Below are 22,493 nucleotides of genomic sequence, written 5' to 3'. Positions count from 1 at the left end.
ACATTCAGTTCTCAGGTTGATTTGCCTGCCTACGACGAAAATGTCTTGCGACCTCCATCTGATACGACTTACCCCAACCTTCTAGTAAGTTAGTAGCTAATATTCTAAGTGCTCCTTTTTTAACTGCCATTCAGTTCGTCCTATATTTATTGTAATAGTAAAAATAAACACTTGCTTGTTCACAAATTGGTCGGGAAAATCACTACATCTAACAAATCTCTGAAATTAATAAATAAATCACAAAAAGAATCACTATTTCCTTATATAATATTATGCAAAACAGATATACCTATGTTGTGATGTCATCAAAATGATATTGTAGGATTAACTTTTTGTATTATTGTTCACATCGAAGGATTCAACCCCTGTTTCCTGATAGTGATGGATCTTAAATTAACGTCACGCAAAAAAGTAGAAAAAAACTTTATTAATGAGATTTATTTCGAAAAGATTAATTGCCTCGAAAATAAAGTATCATTATAAGGCGGCAGAATTTCTTGCCACTTTCCAGTTCCTGCTACTAATCATTCAGTGGGAAACCACCGGTGGCGCCTTCCACAAAACACTCTGCCGCTAGTAGAGTAACTCCCTAATATGAGACCCTAACTGTAATTCGAAAACAAGAGCCAGTCGACAAATCAAATTTTAATGAACTCATAAACTGGCTCTTATTAAATCGACCTGAACATTATGTTCACTTTCTCTTATAAAAGAACCTAAACTCAGTTAAGAAGTAATTGAGCGCTTGGGGAGGGGGTAATCGTAGCCCATCCAGAAGCACAAGAACAGTTCAGTGAGGTTGTATGGCATGTGACTGAAAGCCGATCGTTCTTAGCCAAAATCAAGTGATGCTTGATTGAAATGGGCCAAAGAATATGTCAGTTGCTTTGTCAATCAAAAAGACACTTTCTCAGGGAACGCAATGTTTAACCTACAGATTTCTCTTCATACTCAAGATATCAAGTGGCATTAAGGTATGTAATTTCATCGTGATTACCTTCAAAAAATAAAGTTCTTGTGCAGTCAGATGGTATTGGGATGCATTTTTAGCAAAGTGGAGGCGACTTTATTTACTGAGAGGCCTGATGGTGGTAGTAGGGTTTTAGGAGCATCAGCAACTAAAGTCCTATTGCTTCGTGTATACTGTCTGTTAATTGTGTATGTGTATGTTATTTTCTGTTTGCTGGACGAAAAATCCGAGTTTCCTGTAGGAAAAAGCCATAATACACGAGCCTGAGACCGACTAACTCATCCACGTTATGAAAAAGGCCCATAAAAATTCCTCACGTCATCGACGGGACTGGAACTCAGGTATTTTCCAACTGGTGTGGGGGAGTACAGCGATCTTACCAACTGTGCTACCCACGAGGACGAGGGCCTGATGGAGCGTTGTTACATTTCTACTATGAGGAATGACATTTGCATAAAATAGATTAATGTACTGCACAAACAAATGTAAAAACAAATTTTACATTTGTTTTACATTACATTTATTTATTTTGCTGATATTATACTGCATTTGTACATAAGTACAAAAACCATATCTTATGTTCAAAATTCCCAGCTAACAGCGCTGGTCTCATTTTCACTGAAAGCTTTTTCTCTCCCCCGCTCCAGATAATCTGTTACTTTACTCATGATGGTATCTTTGTATGCCTAGCGAATAATGCAAAATAATATCTTTTAGCTACTGGTGAAAATCTTTGTGTATATTATGACTGCGCCATTAATACTCGATTTCTGTTTAGAACTAATGTTAAAAATTAAGGAGTAATATTTTCTTCAAATTATTCATTCGCTCTCCATGTAGATATAGTAGTAAAGCAAGCCTTCCTCTATAATTATTAACGTGTATAACCTTCAGCCATTGATTAGACGACAACTAATTACTGAACTAAAATTGATTCATAAAGTTATTCATAGTAAATGTCCTAATGCTTTGTTACTACCTTTGGCTTCACTGAATGTACCATCACGTTCAACACCTTTGGCTTCACCGAATGTACCATCACGTTCAACAGATGAGCTGTACATTTTTGATTCGATAAGAACATATGGAAAAAATTATCCGATGTTGTGTTATTACTGAGGCTCTTAGATATAAAAGAAATACATCTTTTTTACCAGTGCATCATTAGCCACTAACCAGGTAGAAATATCATTTAACCAATAACTTATTAATTGTTTGTTACTTTTTAAACTTACTATTTTCTTGGTTTATTGGTGTTTTAATATTCATTTTATTTTTAGCCTTTGTAATGTATTTATAACCTTTACATTCTTTTGCACATCGTAATTGGAAAGTTCCTGTTATGGGTGCTTATCATTAAAATAAAGAGATATAATTCCATATGCTAGAGGTGTAAGAGGACTCTTCTGGAATATTCATCGAACGGTAACAGTATGCATCGAAAAACGTTTTCGTGGGAATACTCTAGGACAAAGGTGGGGAAGGGAGATTTCTAGAAATTGTTGTACATGTTTCGTACCAAGAACTGGATCTCCTTACATGAAATGTTTTGATTTCCAGCAAAATGTGCACTTATTACGCCTGCGACACCAAGTAACTTACATATGGTTTGTGTTTTATTGTAGAACAATACAATTCAAATGGAGAACAGAATTCTGGAAATTCTGCCAAGGAGATTAGTTATTAAATTGTATGAAATATACAGAATTCAGCTGAGTTCACTCAATGAATAAAGTATAGTCCCAGTGATCATTCTTGGTTATATCTATCAGTTATATCATTTTCCGTAATTTTCAAGAATCAAAAGAGACGACGGGGGAAGGAGAAGGAAAAAAAAAAGGGGAAAAACACTCAGCTTCCATATCTGGATTTAATCAAATCCATCTATGGAAGCTGAGTACTAAAAAAACGTTTTAGTATCAAAAACCGATGAAAACACGCAAATCTTATTTAACCACATTCCCAAACTGTACCAGTGATGGAGCCGCTAAATTGCGCAACTTGATGACCGGAGCAACTATTCAATTACGCCATTTCGAAATTAAAAAGTTAAATGTATTTAATTACAATTATATAAAGTGGACAGATTGTGGAAAAATTCATACTTATTCAATAACAATAAGTTAATTACATAAAAAAAAGTCGATAGAAGAATGGTATGCTTATATATTTTTAACTTTGATTTCGAACGTGCAGCGTGTTTTTTCCCACCCGCATCTCTAGTATCCCCTGAGATCACAGGATATTTCGTATTTTAGTTTTCACGTACTTCGATTTTGGTCTTTTTCTTCCTATTAGTTGAACTGCTGATTGAGAAGTTCTTGGGTTTGAATTTTTGTATATCTTACTGCTGGTCAGTTAGTATTAGTAGTGATATGTGATGCAAAAAAGAGCAAGTTTAATACAGCGTCAGAAGAAGAAAAAATCTTCCCACATTACATCCCCTCCAGTTGTTTGTCTAGTTCTCCCATTAATTTATTCAGACTGCGTACTTTTTCCACAAGAACAGATGGAAGCTGTTACAAAAATCAACTATCCGCTGGCTGAAGGCAAACTTCGGCACATGTATCCGGCAATTTCTAAGCTAGTCAACCCATACTGCTCCCTGCATGTCAAACGGATAATTTAAGCAAACCGCCCAGACAGGTTAATCAGTCGGAGTTATAAATGCATGAGTTAACATTGTTACATATTAGTAAACTCTTCCTCGTTATATATTTGTTGGAAGTAATTCTGGTGAATTAATTCACCAGTTATGGTTTGTTATGTGTGCAGTGATTACACAATTAAACCTAGCAGACCCTGTAACGCTGAGTTTTAGTTGGGGGGGGGAAAATCTTGCTATCCACGCCTGAGACTGACTAACTCAGCCACGGTGGACCAAGACAAGAGGTAAACTCCTCATATATTCTGCACCAATTGTGTCTCTGGCGTCTTAGAGACCCGTTAAAAAATAAACGTAAAAGTATCAGTCATTCATTTTTCTCATGGTGCAGAGGAAGCCAACCAGTCATATCAACGACTGCTGTTTTTGCGTAACTCAGATTGAATTACACAAAAGAAAAGATAGACAAAAAACTGAGTATCCGAACATCGCATCAGCCATTAGAACAGCTGGTCATGGTGACGAACTTCTGTTCCTCCAGGAACCTGGTCATTACAAGAAGAAAACACAGATGACCAAATGGAAATAGTCCATACGAATTCTGAAGCAGTATGAATTTCTCCTCTCCCCATCTTATAATTCAAAGTGCATCAAATGACCTTGTGCGTGATTTAAATCTAAGGCATGGGCAGAGTTTTTGGGATCTAGACTGAAGAAACGGAATTTACTTAAAAAGATACAACAGTATCTGTATTTCGTAAACAGCAAAAAGAGCTCTCTTTGTGCTATATTTTGTTATGGTAGAGTCACCTGCCGACCGGGCTAGCCGAGTGGGTAAAGTGCCTGCCCGGCAACCCAAAGGTCGCGGGTTCGATTCCCGCCTCGGGCTTGGATCAGAGTACTGCAAAAACCTTGGGAGGTGCAATATGGCCACAGAAGCCGATGCGCCAACAACTACCAAAAAAAAAAAAAAAAAAAAAAAAGGTAGAGTCACCTTGCTGGTGTAGTAATTAATGTTGATAGACTGCCTTATGCTATTGGAAGAGAACATAAACCTGAAGAATGGAGGCTTTTCATCCAATTTTCGAAATTAAGTCTAAAAGCTGTGCTACTCTATAATGGAAACGAACATCTATCCATACCGATCGGTTATGTTGTTCACATGAAAGAATTTTATGAGAATGTGGAATTTCTCTTAAGAAAAGTACATTACGATAATTACAAGTAGTACATCTGCGTTTCAAAGTTACAGATCATTTTAGTCTACAATGTGGTTACGAAAAATATTGTTGCTTTTTGCGAGAGGGTGGAACAGTTGAGTTAAAACCAGTCATTTAAGATGATAGCAATATCTGTTAGAATCTTCATCGATTATTTTTAAAAGACTTACCACCTGAATTTTCGTGATCAGCAAGTAAAATAATTTCCACTCTTAACGAAGAGTTTGATATTTTGAATTCAACAGATGAATGCTATGTTTAATGAATCAAGATTTTGCGGATAGTCTACAAGTAAAAGAATTTTTGTTCTTTGACTTACCAGACAGTATTTTATCCATAGAAGCAAGTAGATAAACAAAGTTAAAGAAATTCCGTTAGTAATGAATTTTCTCATTCTAACCGAAGTATTAAATCAAAATAATATTGACACAGAATCTCAAAAAGAGAAACAACTTAATTAGTGTGGTAATAATTCGAGCAGTTGACAGATTACTGCGTCTAGTTTTAGGTTCTCATTAGCGACTAAATTGGGCACTTTATTAGCTACTAAAATTTGTGGTTTAGACAAGAGACTTTGATTATTCTTTTCACTAAGATTGGAAAATATTCCGATTATATACTGTTGTCAAATTGAATTTATTTTGATTATAAAATGTCAATACAAGAGATTACAGAAAGAAAGATTTAAACTTTAAATACAGACGAAGGAAGTTCGCCATAAGAAGCTTCCTCAACCCGCCAGAAAAATGTATTTTCCTATAAACCTAAAAGGATTACATGGGATGAGCCGATTTATTCTCTGGATAGAGTGTTGGAATGATGCTTTCATTTCCGGAAATCCAAGATTGGCAAAGCTGGCATTCCTTCTATTAATTATCAGGTGTTCTTATTCCCTCCATGCGTTAAGACAATCTTGAACATCAAAGGGTTGTCTCTCTCTCATCCTGTCGTGATGTATAGAAGAGCATTGACGGGTTTTAATAAAATCCATTAGTTGTAGGATGCTGCAGGATAACACGGATTTCTCTACCTTTAACACATCCTTCCGTCTTCGATCGATGGGCTGGCCGGTGACGCACGGATCGCCAGTGAGGAAGCGGAAACAAAATCCTTCACCTGCTGATGTTGTTAGCTACTAGCAGTTGTAGCTGTCCACTTTAATCATTTGGGTACACGTATTCGAATTCTATCATTCACGTAATCGCGAGCGCCAAGTAGCGTTTCCGTGCTTTACAATTCATTTACAATTAAAATTCTAACATTACCTTTATTTTATTTCCATCTCAAATTGAACACAATCAATAATGATTCATATTACATTTTTCGGTAATGAATTGAATAAATGCAAGAGTTTGTTGTTATTGCATGTTCACGCAGTAAGTAAAACAGTAATGTGTATTATTATTTTGTTCAGAAGTCTAGAATATTGGGATAGAAGCTGTGTGTTCCTTGGTTCTAAAATAATGGAGATTTATTAGATTTTATGATATGTACATGACATATGATCATATTTCGAGTAGAAGTAGCTTCTATAATACCGGTGATGGAGTGTGTAGCAAACCTGCAGTTGAAACCAGAAGCTACTTAATGATTTCAGATGCAATTTTAATTCATGATTTTTTAATTTCTGAATTGAAACGGAACAGGCATAGATGATGAAAGACCTCTGAATTAATAGGGGAAATGAAAAAGGAAAGGCGCTACCGAAAAAAAAAAAAAATTGAAGCCGATTTAGTGAACAATCGATAGTTGATTGATAAATGATGCAAGCTTGTACTGGAATGTCAATTAATGCAAAGTTGTCAAATTGCCCGCCACAAGCTCTTTATCTGATACACTATACACTGAGTGGCCATTTTATAAGATTCATCAAACAAAAATAGGTTCCCTTTAGTGTTCAGAACAGCCTGAGTCATCGTGGAATCGACTTAACGAGATGTCAGAAGTGCATCACGAGTATGTGGTCCCTGTTGACTCAACTGCTTCCTACAGTTGCAAATTGTATAGTTGCGGATCTCTACCCTGAGAGCTCATTAAACGTCATTCAACCCACAGGTGCTAAATTGGATTGAGATTTGATGACCAGGGAGGTCACTGCAGTAGGCAAAATCCTCTCACATGTTCCTAGAACCAGTTCTGTACAATTCTGTCCTCATGACAAGTTCGGATTTTCCCGTTGAAAGAACCAATTTGAAAATGTATAGACTATATACAAACATATCTACAATACGTATACATATTGCCGATGGTTATCTGCAATTTGTAGGTGCACATATGCGGAAATAATTTCCTGGTAAACCTGCAGTATCCAAATGTTGCTCCACCGGTATGAAGGAGACCCAATTTGCACCAAATAAATAATTAAAAAAAAAAAAAAAAAAAACACTCCCTTCGCCATTACATTGCCGCCGCCGCCAGCCTGCATTGCTGACGACTGGCGGGATGGGTTCATAGACTCATGCTATTAACGTAAAACTGCAGGAAACGGGATTCTTCAGATCAGACAGTGTTTCTCAGTCCTTCGCTGTCCAGCCTTATGTTTGCGAGTCTTTCTGTAACCATACACTAGTCTCGTCAGCCTGCGTTGGTCTCAACAAGCTGTTTCCAACCACAGGATCGCCGTTGCCTGGATGTTATTTGCTTATTGGGCTAATCTCGATATATCGGAGTATCGGAGACACAGTTGTAAGTGAAAATCCCAGAAGAATTGCAATTTCTGAGATATCCGTACCTTCGCGTCATGTGCCGACTGCCATTCCACTTTCAAATTGCCTAAATCTTTCATCTTATCCATTCTTGCACTGAACTGCACACATACAACAGCTCTACGCATCTGCCCACCAGTTTTATATCTCATGGTACAAACACGGATGTTGTTGCTGAAGGGGTGCTGCATTTCTTGAAAAAGATGGGTGTATCTAATAAAGCGTCTACTTAGTGTATTTTTATTACCTGAAATTATGCGCTTCACATCATAATGCCCCCCCCCCCCCCTTCAAGTACAGTAATCTAGCAAATTAACATAAACTACTTGAATTTTTCCCCTCTATTTGGGACATAATTACTTATTTTATTTCCTTCTTGCATTCTTCAGTTATTATCTGTACACATTTATTCTAATGCGTGCAACTATTTTAGAGGTAGACAGTTTGTTAAGCGTCAAAGGAACTAACGTTGTAAGGAGTCAATTTATTTGTGTTTATAATAGCGTGCCTTTTTTGGGCATTTGCTCGTTTGCTGAACGAAAAACCCGAAGTCCTGGGAGGAATAAAATAATGCAACTTTCTCCGGAAACCAACTAATTCAGCCACGTTGCAAAAAAAAAAGTCCAAAATATTTTTTGTGTTATTTACGGAATTCAAACTCAGGCCTTTTTCAGCCCCGTGTCGAAGGACGTTGATTACAACCACTGTGAGCGAGGGGCTATATTAGGGAAAGTAATAGGATACAGCATAGAGACATCCATGAAGGCTACGAAAAAAGCAAGTGGAGACCATGCTGTGTGTTTGTGTGTGTGATTAGAGAAAGACTGAGTTAACAGTTTTTGTCTCTTGCGTTAGTAGTAGCACTGATGTTATTTGTATCAGCGTTGTTGTATAGCAAGAGTTATGTGGAAGTAGTGCAAGTTTAAGTGAAGTCATTGTGTTCTTAATGTTCTCTGTATTGTTTAAAAAGGATAAGCAGCTTTTGCAGACATCACGAGGGCGTAATGCTACAGAGAGGTTTTTCGAGGATAAAGCTTGCAGGTTCAATGTATTGTTGCCTCTTGCTAGATGTGTGAATGCCAGTAACGATTTTGCGTGGACGTTCTGTTGAATATATTGCATGAGAATGCATGCTGGCATGTTTCCACCAGTATATTTTTTTAGGATCAGTGGAATTGGGAAACAATTCGGCATCCACAGTATCCTCCCGACATGAGTTCCTTCCTATGTAATTCTCTTCTATGATAATGAAAGAACTCTTTCCAGTCACAGGACATTTTATTTTTCGAGTCACACGGAACTGCAGGCAACTTTCGCTACATTCGAAATCACCGATTTGCATTCGTCGTCTTCCACGTGTTTGATTGTAAAATAAGCCCCCCCCCCTCCCTGTATTTAACGAATTTCCGCAACTTTTTTGACAAATCTCCGATATTTTCTCTCGTATTTTTATTTTTTAAAATGGAGGTCGTGAGTATCAAGGAAGAAAGTGGTTATCAACTGGTTTAAAGATAGATAGTTCTAATCGAAATAATAAAAGAAATTTTTAGATTGTAATTGGAAATAATAGCCGGTGCTGTCATATTCTTAAATATTACATAGTTACGGAAGTAATATCGAGAGAGCGAAAGAGAGAGAATTATCTAAACCAAGAAATATTTCATTTGATATCGATCTTCCACTCTTATCTGTTTCGTAGTCTCTCAGCCATCCTGAACGTCCTCGAAATGATTTGATCATAACAAGATTATTACACTGTTTAAGTGCAAATTTATGGACATTCGATTTTCAGCTTCATGAAACTACTTATGCTGGTTCATAGTGCCCCTTGGATTGATAATCGCTAGGTAGGGTGCATTTCCATTGACACTGAAACCCAAAAGCTGGTCGTCGTACATCTCGGCTCAGTTCCACGTGTAAGGAAGCACATCAGTGGATAATATTTCATTAAGAACCCAGAGTTATTTTTACAAATTATAGTATCATTTCATACGTTAAAACAAAAAAAATTGTAATTTGATGATTTCTGTACACTTTCTCAGTTCACGTTGGAACTTGAATTGGGAAACAATGATTAATCTAGAAGGATTAATCTAATTAGGCAGTGGCAATTCTTATTAAAATGAAGGCACGCACACTGAGTGCTGATACACTCACTAACCAAAAATTAGGAACAGTTTTCAATTGGTGTCATTAGGTAAGTAAACACATGATATGCAAATATACGTTGTCACATGGTCACAAGTTCCCTCGGTATTAGATAAATACCGCTCATTTTCCTGGGGCTTCTTAGTCGATCTGATCATGGGGAACACAAGTGACCTTTCCGATTTTCAGACAGGTGTTATTTTTGGAGCACGTTTAACACGAGCCACAATTCATAAAACAAAGGAAATCACTGGTGTGTCAAAAGCAACCATCCAGAAAGTATACGATGTGTGGAAGACAAAAGGAGAATGCAGCTCTAAAATGAAACAATTTCATTGTTTCCTTTTAAAGCTGTATTCTCCTTTTGTCTTCCACAGTTAGGAAGTTGGTACGCTAAGAATGAAACTGCAGGAATTGTGAGTCAGAATATAAGGTTCAATGTGCTGCAAATGATTGAAAAATTCAGTTTACGCAAAGAAAGACCCTTTTCCAACTAAACTATGCGGCGGGAGTTAAAGAATCTGGGATTTGGTAGTCCCGCGTCTGTACGAAAGCCTTTACTCCTTTCTGTAAAAATCTAATATTTTTTCAATTTTTTACAGAAAGAAATGCCTTTCAACTGGAGTGGTGCCGCCAACGCCAAGACTGGACTGTGGACCAGTGGAAAAAGATCATGCAGTCTGACGAGTCTCGATTTTTGCACCATTGGTAGATTGCAAGTGTGGCATGAATTCATGAAATTATGCATATAGACTATCTCGTGTCCACCACTCAAGCGGCTGGAGGTAGTGGTATGCGGTGTGTTCTGTTGGTACGAACTGGGTCTGCTCATACCGTTACGAGGTCATGTTACCTCTAATGAATGTCATTCTTTCGTATCGGATCATTTTTACTCTGCAGTGAGTCATTTTTATCCGGATTGTGATGGATTCTCTCAAGACGACAGTGGAACTGTTCACCGTGCAAAGATGGTATCAGAATATTTTGAAGAGCACTCCCAAAGTTTCCAAAATGTACACTGGCCGCCCGATTTTCCATGTCTGAATCCAGTTGAGAATGTCTGGGATATATTGTAAAATGCAGTTTGGCTTCGCAGTTCTATACCGACCACAACACAGCTTTCTGCTGTGATGTGGTCGGTATAGAACTGTGACCATTCTTCCTGATGGAAGAATGGTCAAATGTGGAGCTAGACTACCCCAGACACCCAGTGGAATCCTTGACATTAGATGTACAAGTTGTAATTATAGCAAAAGGTGGGCATATTAGATTTTGAATTAAGATTTCTAATTTTTTGGTCTAGTGAATATATGTGGATCATAATGGAACGAGAAAAAGACCGAGATCTCTTGTCACGGAATGTGATTAAAAAAAGCAAGCATTTTCACTTTAGTGATTCCTCGAGCCAAGATTGCCTGTTTTGCTGGACGACAGACAACCTGAGTTTCAAATGTGTGGTGGGGGGGGGGGGTCGAAATCATGCTACTCTTGTACAATGATACTAACAAACTCGGCCTCAGTTAAAAATCTCATAAAAATTTCACCTCTTTGACGAAATTCGGACCTAGACCTCGCGGTGTAGAAGGGAAACGTTGGGATCTACACTAGGGCACTTCAGGTGTGATGTGTTGTTACGAAACGAGCATATTCATTTACCAGATAGCAGAAAGAATGGGACACTCAAAATCAACTGTTGGAAATATCCTATGCTGATGGAGGATTAGAAAGTAACGCGACTATTAATTCCAACGCAGGTAGGCCACCTTAATGATCCCCAGAGTATGTGTTTTGCCTGGTAGAAATCGCAAAAGGCACGTTCATGAACTGATTCCAGAGACTGTTGAGAGATAGGACTGAGATAAGTGTAGGATCATCAGAAATCAGAAAAACATATTATAAATTTGGTTGACATAGTCACGCAACTCTTTCCATGTCGAAGTCATTACAGCAGTGGCAGAACGTGATATGGTGTGATGAACTACGCCGCACAGTCTGGGCATCAGATGGACGTATGTATGTATGTATTTAACTTTCGAAGGGTGGCACCCGGACATACATCCATCTCCACCAATTTATCATATAACATATTCTCATAATGGCCTGTTAGTGTAAGTGTGTGTGCAATGTGTTATAAGTCAAATAGGCTACTCTGCCACCAGGTGATAGTCCATTGGGCAATTACCACCTGGTGCCCATCCCTGGCAGGAGGAGCTATGCCTGGATCTATTAGCTCTGGCTGTGCATATTGCACCTAAATCCCGCACCCACCAGTAAGGGTGCAAGACTGGTGGGTGCCAGCAGTCCCGCTCCACACCCAAGAGCCAGCAAAAAAAAAAAAAAAAAAAAAAAATGCACCAACTAGGAGAATACACTAGTGAGTGCAACAATCCCGCCTCATGGTCATTCCACAAGGCCAGCCAAAAAAAAAAAAAAAAAAAAATTTTTTCTCCCCGCCTCCAAGACAGAATGCCTATCCATCCAGAGGAGGGAGGGGAAAAAAAAAAAAAAAAAAAAAACAGGTCTTTAGTCAGTATTAGTAACAACATGTATACTCCTCCTTTTATTAAATGTCAACCTGCAAAACCGTTGAAATTCTACAAAATTCCTTTAGACAGCCAAATTAATTCAGAACCCCTAATAAAATTAGGTACCAAATTAAATAAGTCTAATCTAAATTCATCATACAAATTGCATTCATATAAGATATGATCCCATGTTTCCAACCTTCCACAAACACAGTAAGGATCTTCCACTAAACTAAACTGATGCAACTTACTTTTTAAGGAACCATGCCCCGTAATCAAATATGAGCATTCCATACTTGGATAAAACCAGCGATGCAATTTGTTATTAAAATTAAATTCAACACTAGGTATAAATAAATAAGTTACTCTACCAGTACTACTGGAATCCCAACGGTCCTGCCATAATTTAATTAATTTCGCCAAAATTTCTTTCTTCTGTTTGCTGACTGCAGAAGAAACTTCATTAGTAATCCCCAGAAATGTAATTTGTATTCCTTTTCTTATAAAATAACAAAAAGCTCTATACACGACTGTTAAATCCAAAGGCAATACCCCCGCAATCACCTGTAGAGCATTAGTCGAAACAGTCTTACAAACACGCAAAATAGTTAACAACATTATTCTTTGTATTGATAATAGTTTTTGTTTAAAATTTACATTGACAGTACGAACATACCAAATTGATGCAGCATACGACACAATCGGAATAAAAATAGCTTTATAATATAGATACAAAATGCGTTTACCTAATCCCCAATCTTTTCTGGTAACCCTAACTATAGAAGCAGTGTAATTTTTAATTTTCCTACTTAAATAATTCAAATGTTGGGAAAATAATAACTTGTCATCCAAGATAACCCCTAAATATTTTACCTGGGAAACAAGAGGAATTTGTTTACTGTTTACTAATAATCGAGGTGGTCTGTTGTAGTCTAATTTTCCTTTTAATAACATCATGACAGTTTTAGAAGATGAAATTTTTAGTTTATTTAATGTAGCCCAATCAGTCAAATCCTGAACAATAACCTCCATTCTACTTTCTAATACTGCTCTAGATCTTCCTGTCACGCACAAAACCAAATCATCAGTATAAGCCACCTTATAACAATTAGGGACTGTTCTACTTAACCACTGGTTTAAGACCAGATTCCATAAAATAGGACCCAACACAGATCCTTGTGGACAACCGCGATCAATAATTCTATTAAAAGTTAAATGTTGGGATCTTATAATAATCTGTCTATCCATTAAATAACTTTTAATAATTTGGTATAACAAATTGGGACAATTTAATTCTCTTAATGAAAAAAGCACACTTTGATACCATACAGTATCAAATGCTCCTTTAAAATCTATGAATAATGCTAACACATATTTCTCACCAGAATTTACACTAAAATTAATCAAATCGTGATGGACGAACCTGGATGTGGTATATGCCCAAAGAACAGTTTCACTGAGATGTATTACATCAAAAGCCTTTGGGGAACACAGCTGTTAGAATCGCCGTCCTACCCACACCTCGTGGAAAAGACCTGAGTTCGAGTCTCGTCAATGACATGAGGAATTTTTATGGGCCTTTATCACAACGTGGCTGAATTAGTCGGTCTCAGGCGAAAGTAGTATAGTTTTTTCTCCCTAAAACTCGTGTTTGTCGTCCAGAAAACAGAAAAACGACCACATAACACACACAATTTACTGACAGTATATACAGAGCAATATGGCCTTGGTCACTGATGCTCCTAAAACCCTACAACAACAACACCAATACATCAAAAATTCAATTCAGTTGTTGGTAGTAGTGTGATGGTCTGATTGGTTCAATTATTTTCATCGATAAAACTGTGAGTACAACTTCCAAATTATGACATTTCGTATAATTTTCCCTTATCCTTATCTGAATCACCAGAATGACAACGCTGCATATTACAATGTACGATCAAGTCAAGAGAGGTTTGAGGAGAAATGTGAACCTGTGCTGTCCGGTGGAGAGCCCAGATCAATCCATTCGAATACCTTTGCGGTATTTTGGATCTACAATTGAAAGCCAGAAGAAGGCGACCTAGTTTAATTAGAGAACTGACGGCAGCGCCTTATGGCACGAGTGGAGAACGATTCCGGTCTCCATATACCAAAAATTAAAACCCAGAGTGATATTGGATCATGCTTGATAAATTTTGTGACCATGTATTTTTCTATTCAGTGTCTTAAAATGTATGGAGGATATTTCGTTGTTTTTAATTTTTCACTGAGGCAGACAACCACTGCCACGAGAGGGCTAAGTTTATTCTGTCTGTAGAGCTATTGGCTGCAACTTTTGCCAGTCTGTACTCTCACCTCTTCTAAATCCTGATGAATCTATTGTGACCTTAGCTAATGATAAAGCCAACCCGCTAGCATTCTACTTTTCTTCTGAATCTTGTATTGCCTATCTTGGTAAACCACTTCCTACCATTCTCATTACACCACTCAATGCCTCTTGTGGTCTTTCCTCAAAAGGATATCAGAAGAATTTTGAACTGTCTTGGTGCCAAGAGAGTTCCAGATCCTGATGGTATTTTTACACTTGTTCTCAAAACCTGTGTTTCTTTGTGCTTGCTCCTCTTCTCTACCGCCTTTTTATACTTTCCTGTTGCCTCAATGTCTTTCCTTCTGATTGGGAATTTCTCATTACCAGTCAGTTCCTAAAAAGGGTCAAATGTCCCCCACGTCCAGTTGTCGTTCCATTGTACTTACTCCTTCTCTATCCGAAGTAATGGAGAAATCCGTTAACCGCCAACTCCTAAACTGTCGAGAAACCTTCCATCTGATCAGTGATTACCAACTGATCAGTGATTGCCAATATGGATTCCATCAGTGTCAATAAACTGGTGATATACAGTACTAGCTTATTTTACCCATCTATGGACGAATGCAATAGAAATGTTTGGTGAAACTCAAGCAGTTGCCCTTAACATATGAAAGGTTTTTGACGGTTTCGCATGAAGGTCTCCTAAATAAGCTCCCATCTTTGTCCCTCGTATATATATCATATTTGGCAGAAACGCCATTCTCCCCACACCGGGTGGAAAAGATCTGAGTTCCGTCAATGACGCGAGGAATTTTTATGGTCTTTTTCACAATGTGGCTAAGGGTTTTCTCTCGGAAACATGGGTTTTCGTCCATCAAACAGTAAATCGACCACAGAACACACGCACTTTATAGACATATTATATACAGTGCAATATGGCTTAAGTTGTTAATGTGCCTGAATCCCTACAGCTAACCAACCTTTCAGTTTTTTCTCTGACTGCTCACTGCATGTGATGGTATTTGGCTCACTGTCTTACCCTCGTGAGTAGCACAGTTGGTAGGATCGCCGTCCTCCCCACACAGAGTGGAAAAGTTCTGAGTTCGAGTACCGTCGATGAAGTGAGGCATTTTTATGAGCCTTTTTCAGAACGTGGCTGAGTTAATCTGTCTCAGACGAGGGTGGCATGGTTTTTCATTCATAAAACAGAAAATCAACTTCAGAACACACAATTTACAGACAGTATACACGGAGCAATATGGCCTTAGTCGCTGATGCTCCTAAAAGAATGTACAACAACAACAACATCCTCTCTGTCTTCTAACTTCTCCACTAATGCTGGTGTTCCCCAAGGTTCATTTCTTTCGCTCACGCTTTTCTTCTTGTATATTAATGACCCTCTTCCTTTGATTGGAAATCCTGTACATGGTTTTGCCGATGATAGCACATTGCATTCCAGTTTGAAAAACTTTGCCCTGCATAAACAGCTTTGATCAACTTTTCGAATATCCACTACCAATTCCTTAAATGCTGATCGCCAGGTCTTATTTTCAATTACATTGAGATTTCTAGACAAGATTGCATAGGTTTTTTAATTATTACCCCGACTTCTAATCTCTCTCTTGGCAATATTTCATCCTTTGCAACTAAGAAACTCGGTTTTCTCTTTCGCTCTCGGCATTACGTTTTTTCTAAATAACTACTCACTCTGTACAAATCTCACATCCGTCCTATTATGGAATACTGTACCCACATCTGAGGCGGTCCCCCCCATAACCTCTTTCAGGCTTCTGCACTCCATTCAAAAGAGTACAGTTAAGTTAATTAATGTCTCATCTCTTACAAAGTCTCTCGACTCTCTGTATCATAGACGTTCAGTTTCTGCTGCATGCCTTTTCTCTAGCTACTTCCACGGGCACTGTTCTTCTGAAAGTGCCGCAATCAGTCAACATCTTATTACTGTCCAACTTAAAACTCAGAGAACCAACTTTTCTTCTTCCCCATTTATTCGTTCAACTTTAGTTTTCTGGGAAAAAAAATCTCATTAACGCGTTTTTCCTGAAAATTACAGCGTTTAGAAATTCAAATATAATGTCAACAAGTATCTTAAACCTGTCAACAAGTGTAAGGTTTTCATAAAAAAAGGCACGTGACGTAACCACGGTCCTATCTGCAAGGGTCAAAAATAGGAAATATTATGAACACTTAAGTCCTGTGCACAAAAGAATTCTTTAGGAGCAGTGAGTTGTAAACGGTGTGAAACGCTTATCTTATTGAAAGAGATGAAAAGATATAATATTCATTAGACCCCTCTCAGAATGATCACAGTTAAAAATTAATTGCTTATTTGTTTAAAATAGTTGCACTTGTCTGAATTTTTTGTATTCGATTGTGTAATAGCCTGTTTTATGTGATGAAAATTCCGAATTTACGGGAGCAAAAACATGCAACAGTTTTCACGAAGCTAACTCAGCTATGATATGGGGAGAAAAAAATAATAAAGAAGTCGCTCGTGAAAGTACCTCTCATTCTGACTTAATAAAATCCAAGTCTTATTCTAATAAATGCAGTTGAAGTGAGACACCAACGTGATCCACACAAATAAGGAGTTAAAATGAAAATAAATTAATTGACATTAAGTCTACATCTCTTTATATCCCTAGTACAGTAGCATCCAATGTGAGTTGCGAGGATTTACCCTGATCCGGTCCACTGGGGCAAAAAGTTCTCTATGTTTATCAGAGATCCGCAGGCAAAGCTATGCGATGTTTATGCAAGAGTCCGCAGGAAATGATTCATGTTCTAAGTGAGTCCTCGAAGCTTATAAAAAGTCACTGCTTTATGAGACCGAAGTTGTAAAGGGCTCACTTGCCAGTGCACACCCTGAGTGATTATACTTTGTTTCATTTTCTAGAGCATAAAAGAGGTCTGGTCCTCTTACAGCTATTTTCCATTATATAAGACTGTTGAAGTGCACAAGGGTTTCACTGTAATTGAAAACGGCCATGTTAGGTTTAATTCAATAATAGTGGAAAGCACTCTGCTCTCGATATCAGTAGCGGTGTCAGTCTTATGTGGCCCTCCTTTCTCTAGAAAAGGAAGAGGGTAATACGGCACCCGAACACTAGTTCTACACCGTCGTATTTCTTACCAAAAGAACAAACCGGAAGCGTTAATTCCAACCTGCGAACTCCGCAAGATTCACGCAGCCGTAAGAAGTAACAGCATCATGAAATATCCTGGAAAAAAAAGCGTCATTGATTATCTGCACTAATTTGACACACACACACACACACACACACACACACACACACACACACACACACACACACACACACACACACACACACACACACACACACACACACTATTGAAGTGTTCTTCGGTGGTAAGCAACAAGTAAAATCTGGGAATTCTTACTACACATGGTCAGAAGTGTTAGTGTGGTTTAAACAGAACATAGAAAATGCGTATATTTCATTTTACGTTATAAAAGATGATATAGAATCACCGAAACTTTTAAGGTTTTTAGTAATTTGTTTCAACTTTGTACCGAAAAATGTACTCCTGACATAAATTTCAAGGTGACTACTCCAAACCATATTGCAGTCATTATTCTCAAAATCTTCATCCGTGCGAAAACACTCCCGAAAAAGATTTGGACTGTTGAGAAAATGTTTGATTACACTTTCGACAAAATCTCTCTGGCATAGTTTGTAACCCTTTCCTTTTGGACGAGTGCATTGTATAAGTAATGCAATTCAAATTGCATTCAATATGCCTGGGCGCTTGACTTTTATTGCCTGTCATAGCTAGAGATTTGCACTTACACTCAGCATTTATTATGCCACGTAGCACAATTCTTCCTTGATAGTCGTTTTACCATTTGCATTCGTTTGGAGCGATCCAGGTTGTAATCTCGCAGGAGACTGTAGGGATTCTTAAAAGCCGCTTCTGCTGGGCTATAGTTAGTCTTCCTTGAGGATTGTGTATCCACTGCAACTTCATCTCTTTCCAGCTTTTCACACTAGCACCTTGGTTCGGCTTGCTCTTGCTGGTAACGCATAGATTCAGCAGCCGAAATCTACGAGTATTCTCTTGTCGTCTCTTAATGCATTTGGAGATTCATGTCCAAATGCCCTGCTGTGATGTATATGCAGTCAAATCTAACCGATAATTCTGTGAAAAAACAAATAATTTATTATATTCCAACGTCTCGTGACCTTATAGTTGCCTACAGGTGAAAATTCTAAACTGGTAATGCACATATACATATTTGCGACAGGAATTTATCTGTATTCTTCTGAGATGCCAATTTACTTCCGTGCACCAGAAAGTTTTGTAATCCGCCATCGTCAGAAAAATCATTTTTTTCCTTTTTGGTTGACTTTCAGCATTGATTTACGTTCGTGAAAAGTTCCGAGTTAAAATCTTGATTTTTCTGAGATTTTTTACAATCTAAAGAAACAAGTTCTCTCTAATAATTAATTTTTTTAAGGAGAACTTAAATCGTGGAAGAGAAAATGATTGGTCTCATGAAGTGTGACGTCAAACGACGCAACAGACGGTTATCCAGCGACAGCCAGCATTTGCTGGTAGCAACGAACACAAGCAGTCACTATCGGAAAGGGCCGACTACCAAGGCATGGTGTTACAGGCAGAGTAGCGCTAATCACTGTAGGTAGGTAGGCAGTAGTTACATTGTAGAAGTGAAGTTTCTATCACGCCCTTCATGGCAGCTCCAATCTGTACAGAAAGCCCTACGATATTTTCCACCGTTATGTTTTTTTGCAATTTCTGAACGTCATCTACTTGTATTTTTTGAATCAAGAGGAGTTTGTGTGGATGAGGTGGCGATCGGTATGGAGCAACAGGAGATATGGGGTAAGTAATAGTATACTAAAGAATAATGTTCAGCCGAGCTATATGAGTAATGATCATTTTGCAGCATTGGTACGCGCAGAGCATCTCATTTATATGAAGGTAGAAATATATTTATAGAACAGAATTTGCTATTTTTCCCCAGCCATGATTGCCCCTGTACTTGCTGCTCTACCGCACCACACTCGAACCATTATCTCTATTGTGGCTTTTTTAGGTGTGTATACGTTTACTTAAATCGATTTTAGCTACGCATTACACGCCAGAAAAACAAAACTCCATATACAGCTTACTTGATGCTTACCTTATATCTATTTGAGATATCTACCATTTTATTTTATTTCCTTTTTGTTTTTTTAATCTATCTTTGTATCATATACATTTTTCTATTTTTATTTGGTGGGTTATTGAAAATAAGTAGAAATAACCTTCCATTGTCCTGCTTGCCATCTGGATTTCATTTTAAACAGATTTATTTTTTGAAATAGATACATTTTGTGATCAAAACTGGAAACATTTTATCCAGGCTTTATATCTGGATGAGATATATGAACAAGCAAACGAGTGAAAGGTTTCATTACTAAAAGTGCTTTACAGTTGCCAGACATAAACTGGGAAATATGCGTGTATAGATTTATTTAAATTACCGGAAATAATCCTCGTTACTATGCGTTACTTCCTGTGTTAGTTGCATAAGGGCAATCACCAGATGTAATGAAATTATGTAGTTCTAAAAACGTAAATTGCATGATTAAAAAGACATCTTTTAGTGTTCATTTTCAACGTCCCTTATGGTCGTCAAAAGCAGAATTTATCTTTGAAATCTGCTTTTGTGGCTACCTTCTAACTTCAATTTTACTAGCATCCAGTGCGCGTTTACCAACTACAATCATGTAAAGTGTGTCACGCGACCGACAATCGCAAGTATCGTGTTTACCAGAGCAAGAGAACATGAGGATAAAAGACTACTCGTCATAAAGAACTATCTTACTTTCCACTTGGGAAATTACAGAATAGGAAAAGTCTATGAAATATAACTACAACTATAGTGGTTCATTTTAGAAAGTAATGGTAACTTGAGTGCTTATCAGGGAAAAAATTAGAATGAAGTACGAGGGGTCACTACGATTACAGTAGTGGGAGATGAGTTTGCTTTACTGTTTGCTCTGTTTGTAATTGTTTTTTTTTATATAAGTTTGGAATAAATTATTACGGCTGGAATTTATTTCAGATTTAGCTGTTTCGTTTGTTGCGTCACGTACGTGTCTGCAGGGATGATGCAAGCTATGCACATTTAGGCATAATCCATGCAAGTATATCATCTAGAAATAAGGACAGGTTAGGTCGATTTAATTTGCAAGTCACAGTGGTATAAAAGCGAATTTGTAATTATGCCGAGTTAATCTCCGAGAGCCCAGATTGGTTAGATGTGTTAATCTTCCTCTTTGGCCTCCAAAGATCACGATGTGGCTGTCCTAATAGTATTTTCGCTGAGCCGATAGCCTTTTCAACGAAATGAATTTCTTGGACGAATTTTAATATGAAAATAAGCTCTCTGAAGCATGTCACTAAATACTTGTTTCTGTCATGATTCATCTTGCTTCTACGTCTTTCGGGCTGTGTATGGTCGAAGTGGTGGCATAGAATTTCATGTTTCTATGGCAACGTGTTTTTCTATAGAGTTCACTTTTTTGTCTGTTTTGCACTGTCAACATACGGCTCACGTAATTCTGCACTCCAAAAAGGCCTATGCGATGTGACTATCTCACTACACAGGATGTTGACAACTGTAGGATCGCCATTAATTCCTTGATCTGTTTTGAGTTTTATTCTTTATAAAGTTGTCTTGGTGTTACTAGTAACTGATTTGCCTGAATGGCGATGCACACCAAATTTTCAAATTAACTTGACGTACGACAATATGAAGAAACTAAATATAGAAATTCGCAGCGCACAAAAAAAAAAAAGGTTCATTTAATCAAACCAGTAATCATAAAACAGTATTAAGAATTCATGTTAAATGGATGTCATCTGAATGAGTTTTTTATTTACACAAATTAGCTTTCTTTTGCTTCCGATGCGTCAGCTAAATCGAGGCAGAATGGAAATGTTAACTATCACGCAGCCTGGCAAAGGGCAATATCACATATGACCGTTCTGAGCACAGCTCAGTGGCTTCAAAGTTTCATATAATTAGCAGATAATTCCTAGATTTCATAGATGGGAAGTGTTTTATGAGTGAAAGCTGAACTTGTTTCAAATCACAAAGCAAATAATGGTACCGAATATTGTCAAGAAGCAAGATTCGGTACTAGTACACTCATTATTGGTAAGAGAGAGACCTCTAAAAATGATCGAGGAGAATTTAAAAAAAAAAAAAGGCAAGCTGACCGTAGTTCTCTCAGCAGATACTAAAATAACAGAATAATGCCTGTTTGTGTTTTAAGACATAACATTTCACCTAATTTTCCTTATATTGCATAAGATTGGCCAGATGTGAACTTCGAAGGTGAGTGGGTCGATACTGAATCGAAAGACTGAACGCCACACACGTCATTCAGTCTTTCGAAATACGAATTTAATTTGTAATTAGAAAAATGTCTAAAAACAAACTTTATCAAAGATTTTGAACAAAAATAAGGAAGTATCACTAAATGTTCGAACGATTTCCATTGGAGGGGGGTGCGTTCAAGAAACTGAAAACAGCTGCTTTTAATCGGTATTCATATTGTATTTGCAATTTCAGTATTACATTTTACTTCTGTGTTTTCATTAAACAAACAGTAATAATACTGTTTTGGCATTTAATGTTAAAATACGGTGTTTCGTCCTGTTTTTTTTATGTAAATAATAAATAAATACACGACTTGACAAAATTAACAGAACAAAATGTTTTTCATATTTTATTGTGAACAGTGTCGACGAAGGCGAATATTTAATATTATATTTGCATTCTGGTATGCACATTCCGAGTATCCAATAAGAATCGATCTACCACCTTAAAGAGCCGCACATTATGCAAATTTTCATGCCTTTAAAAACACGGGTTGCAACCATCACTTCATTTCGGTTATTTGGCTTGCTCAGTGGGATAGCCACATATCCAGTACTCAGGATAGCAAGTCATCACCCTTTAGATGATTCCTTGA

The sequence above is a fragment of the Mastigoproctus giganteus genome, chromosome 7 (assembly GCF_048544385.1).
Source record: "Mastigoproctus giganteus isolate SK-2022 chromosome 7, ASM4854438v1, whole genome shotgun sequence".
NCBI classification, from domain to species: domain Eukaryota; kingdom Metazoa; phylum Arthropoda; class Arachnida; order Uropygi; family Thelyphonidae; genus Mastigoproctus; species Mastigoproctus giganteus.
Note: the sequence above shows the minus strand (reverse complement) of the source record.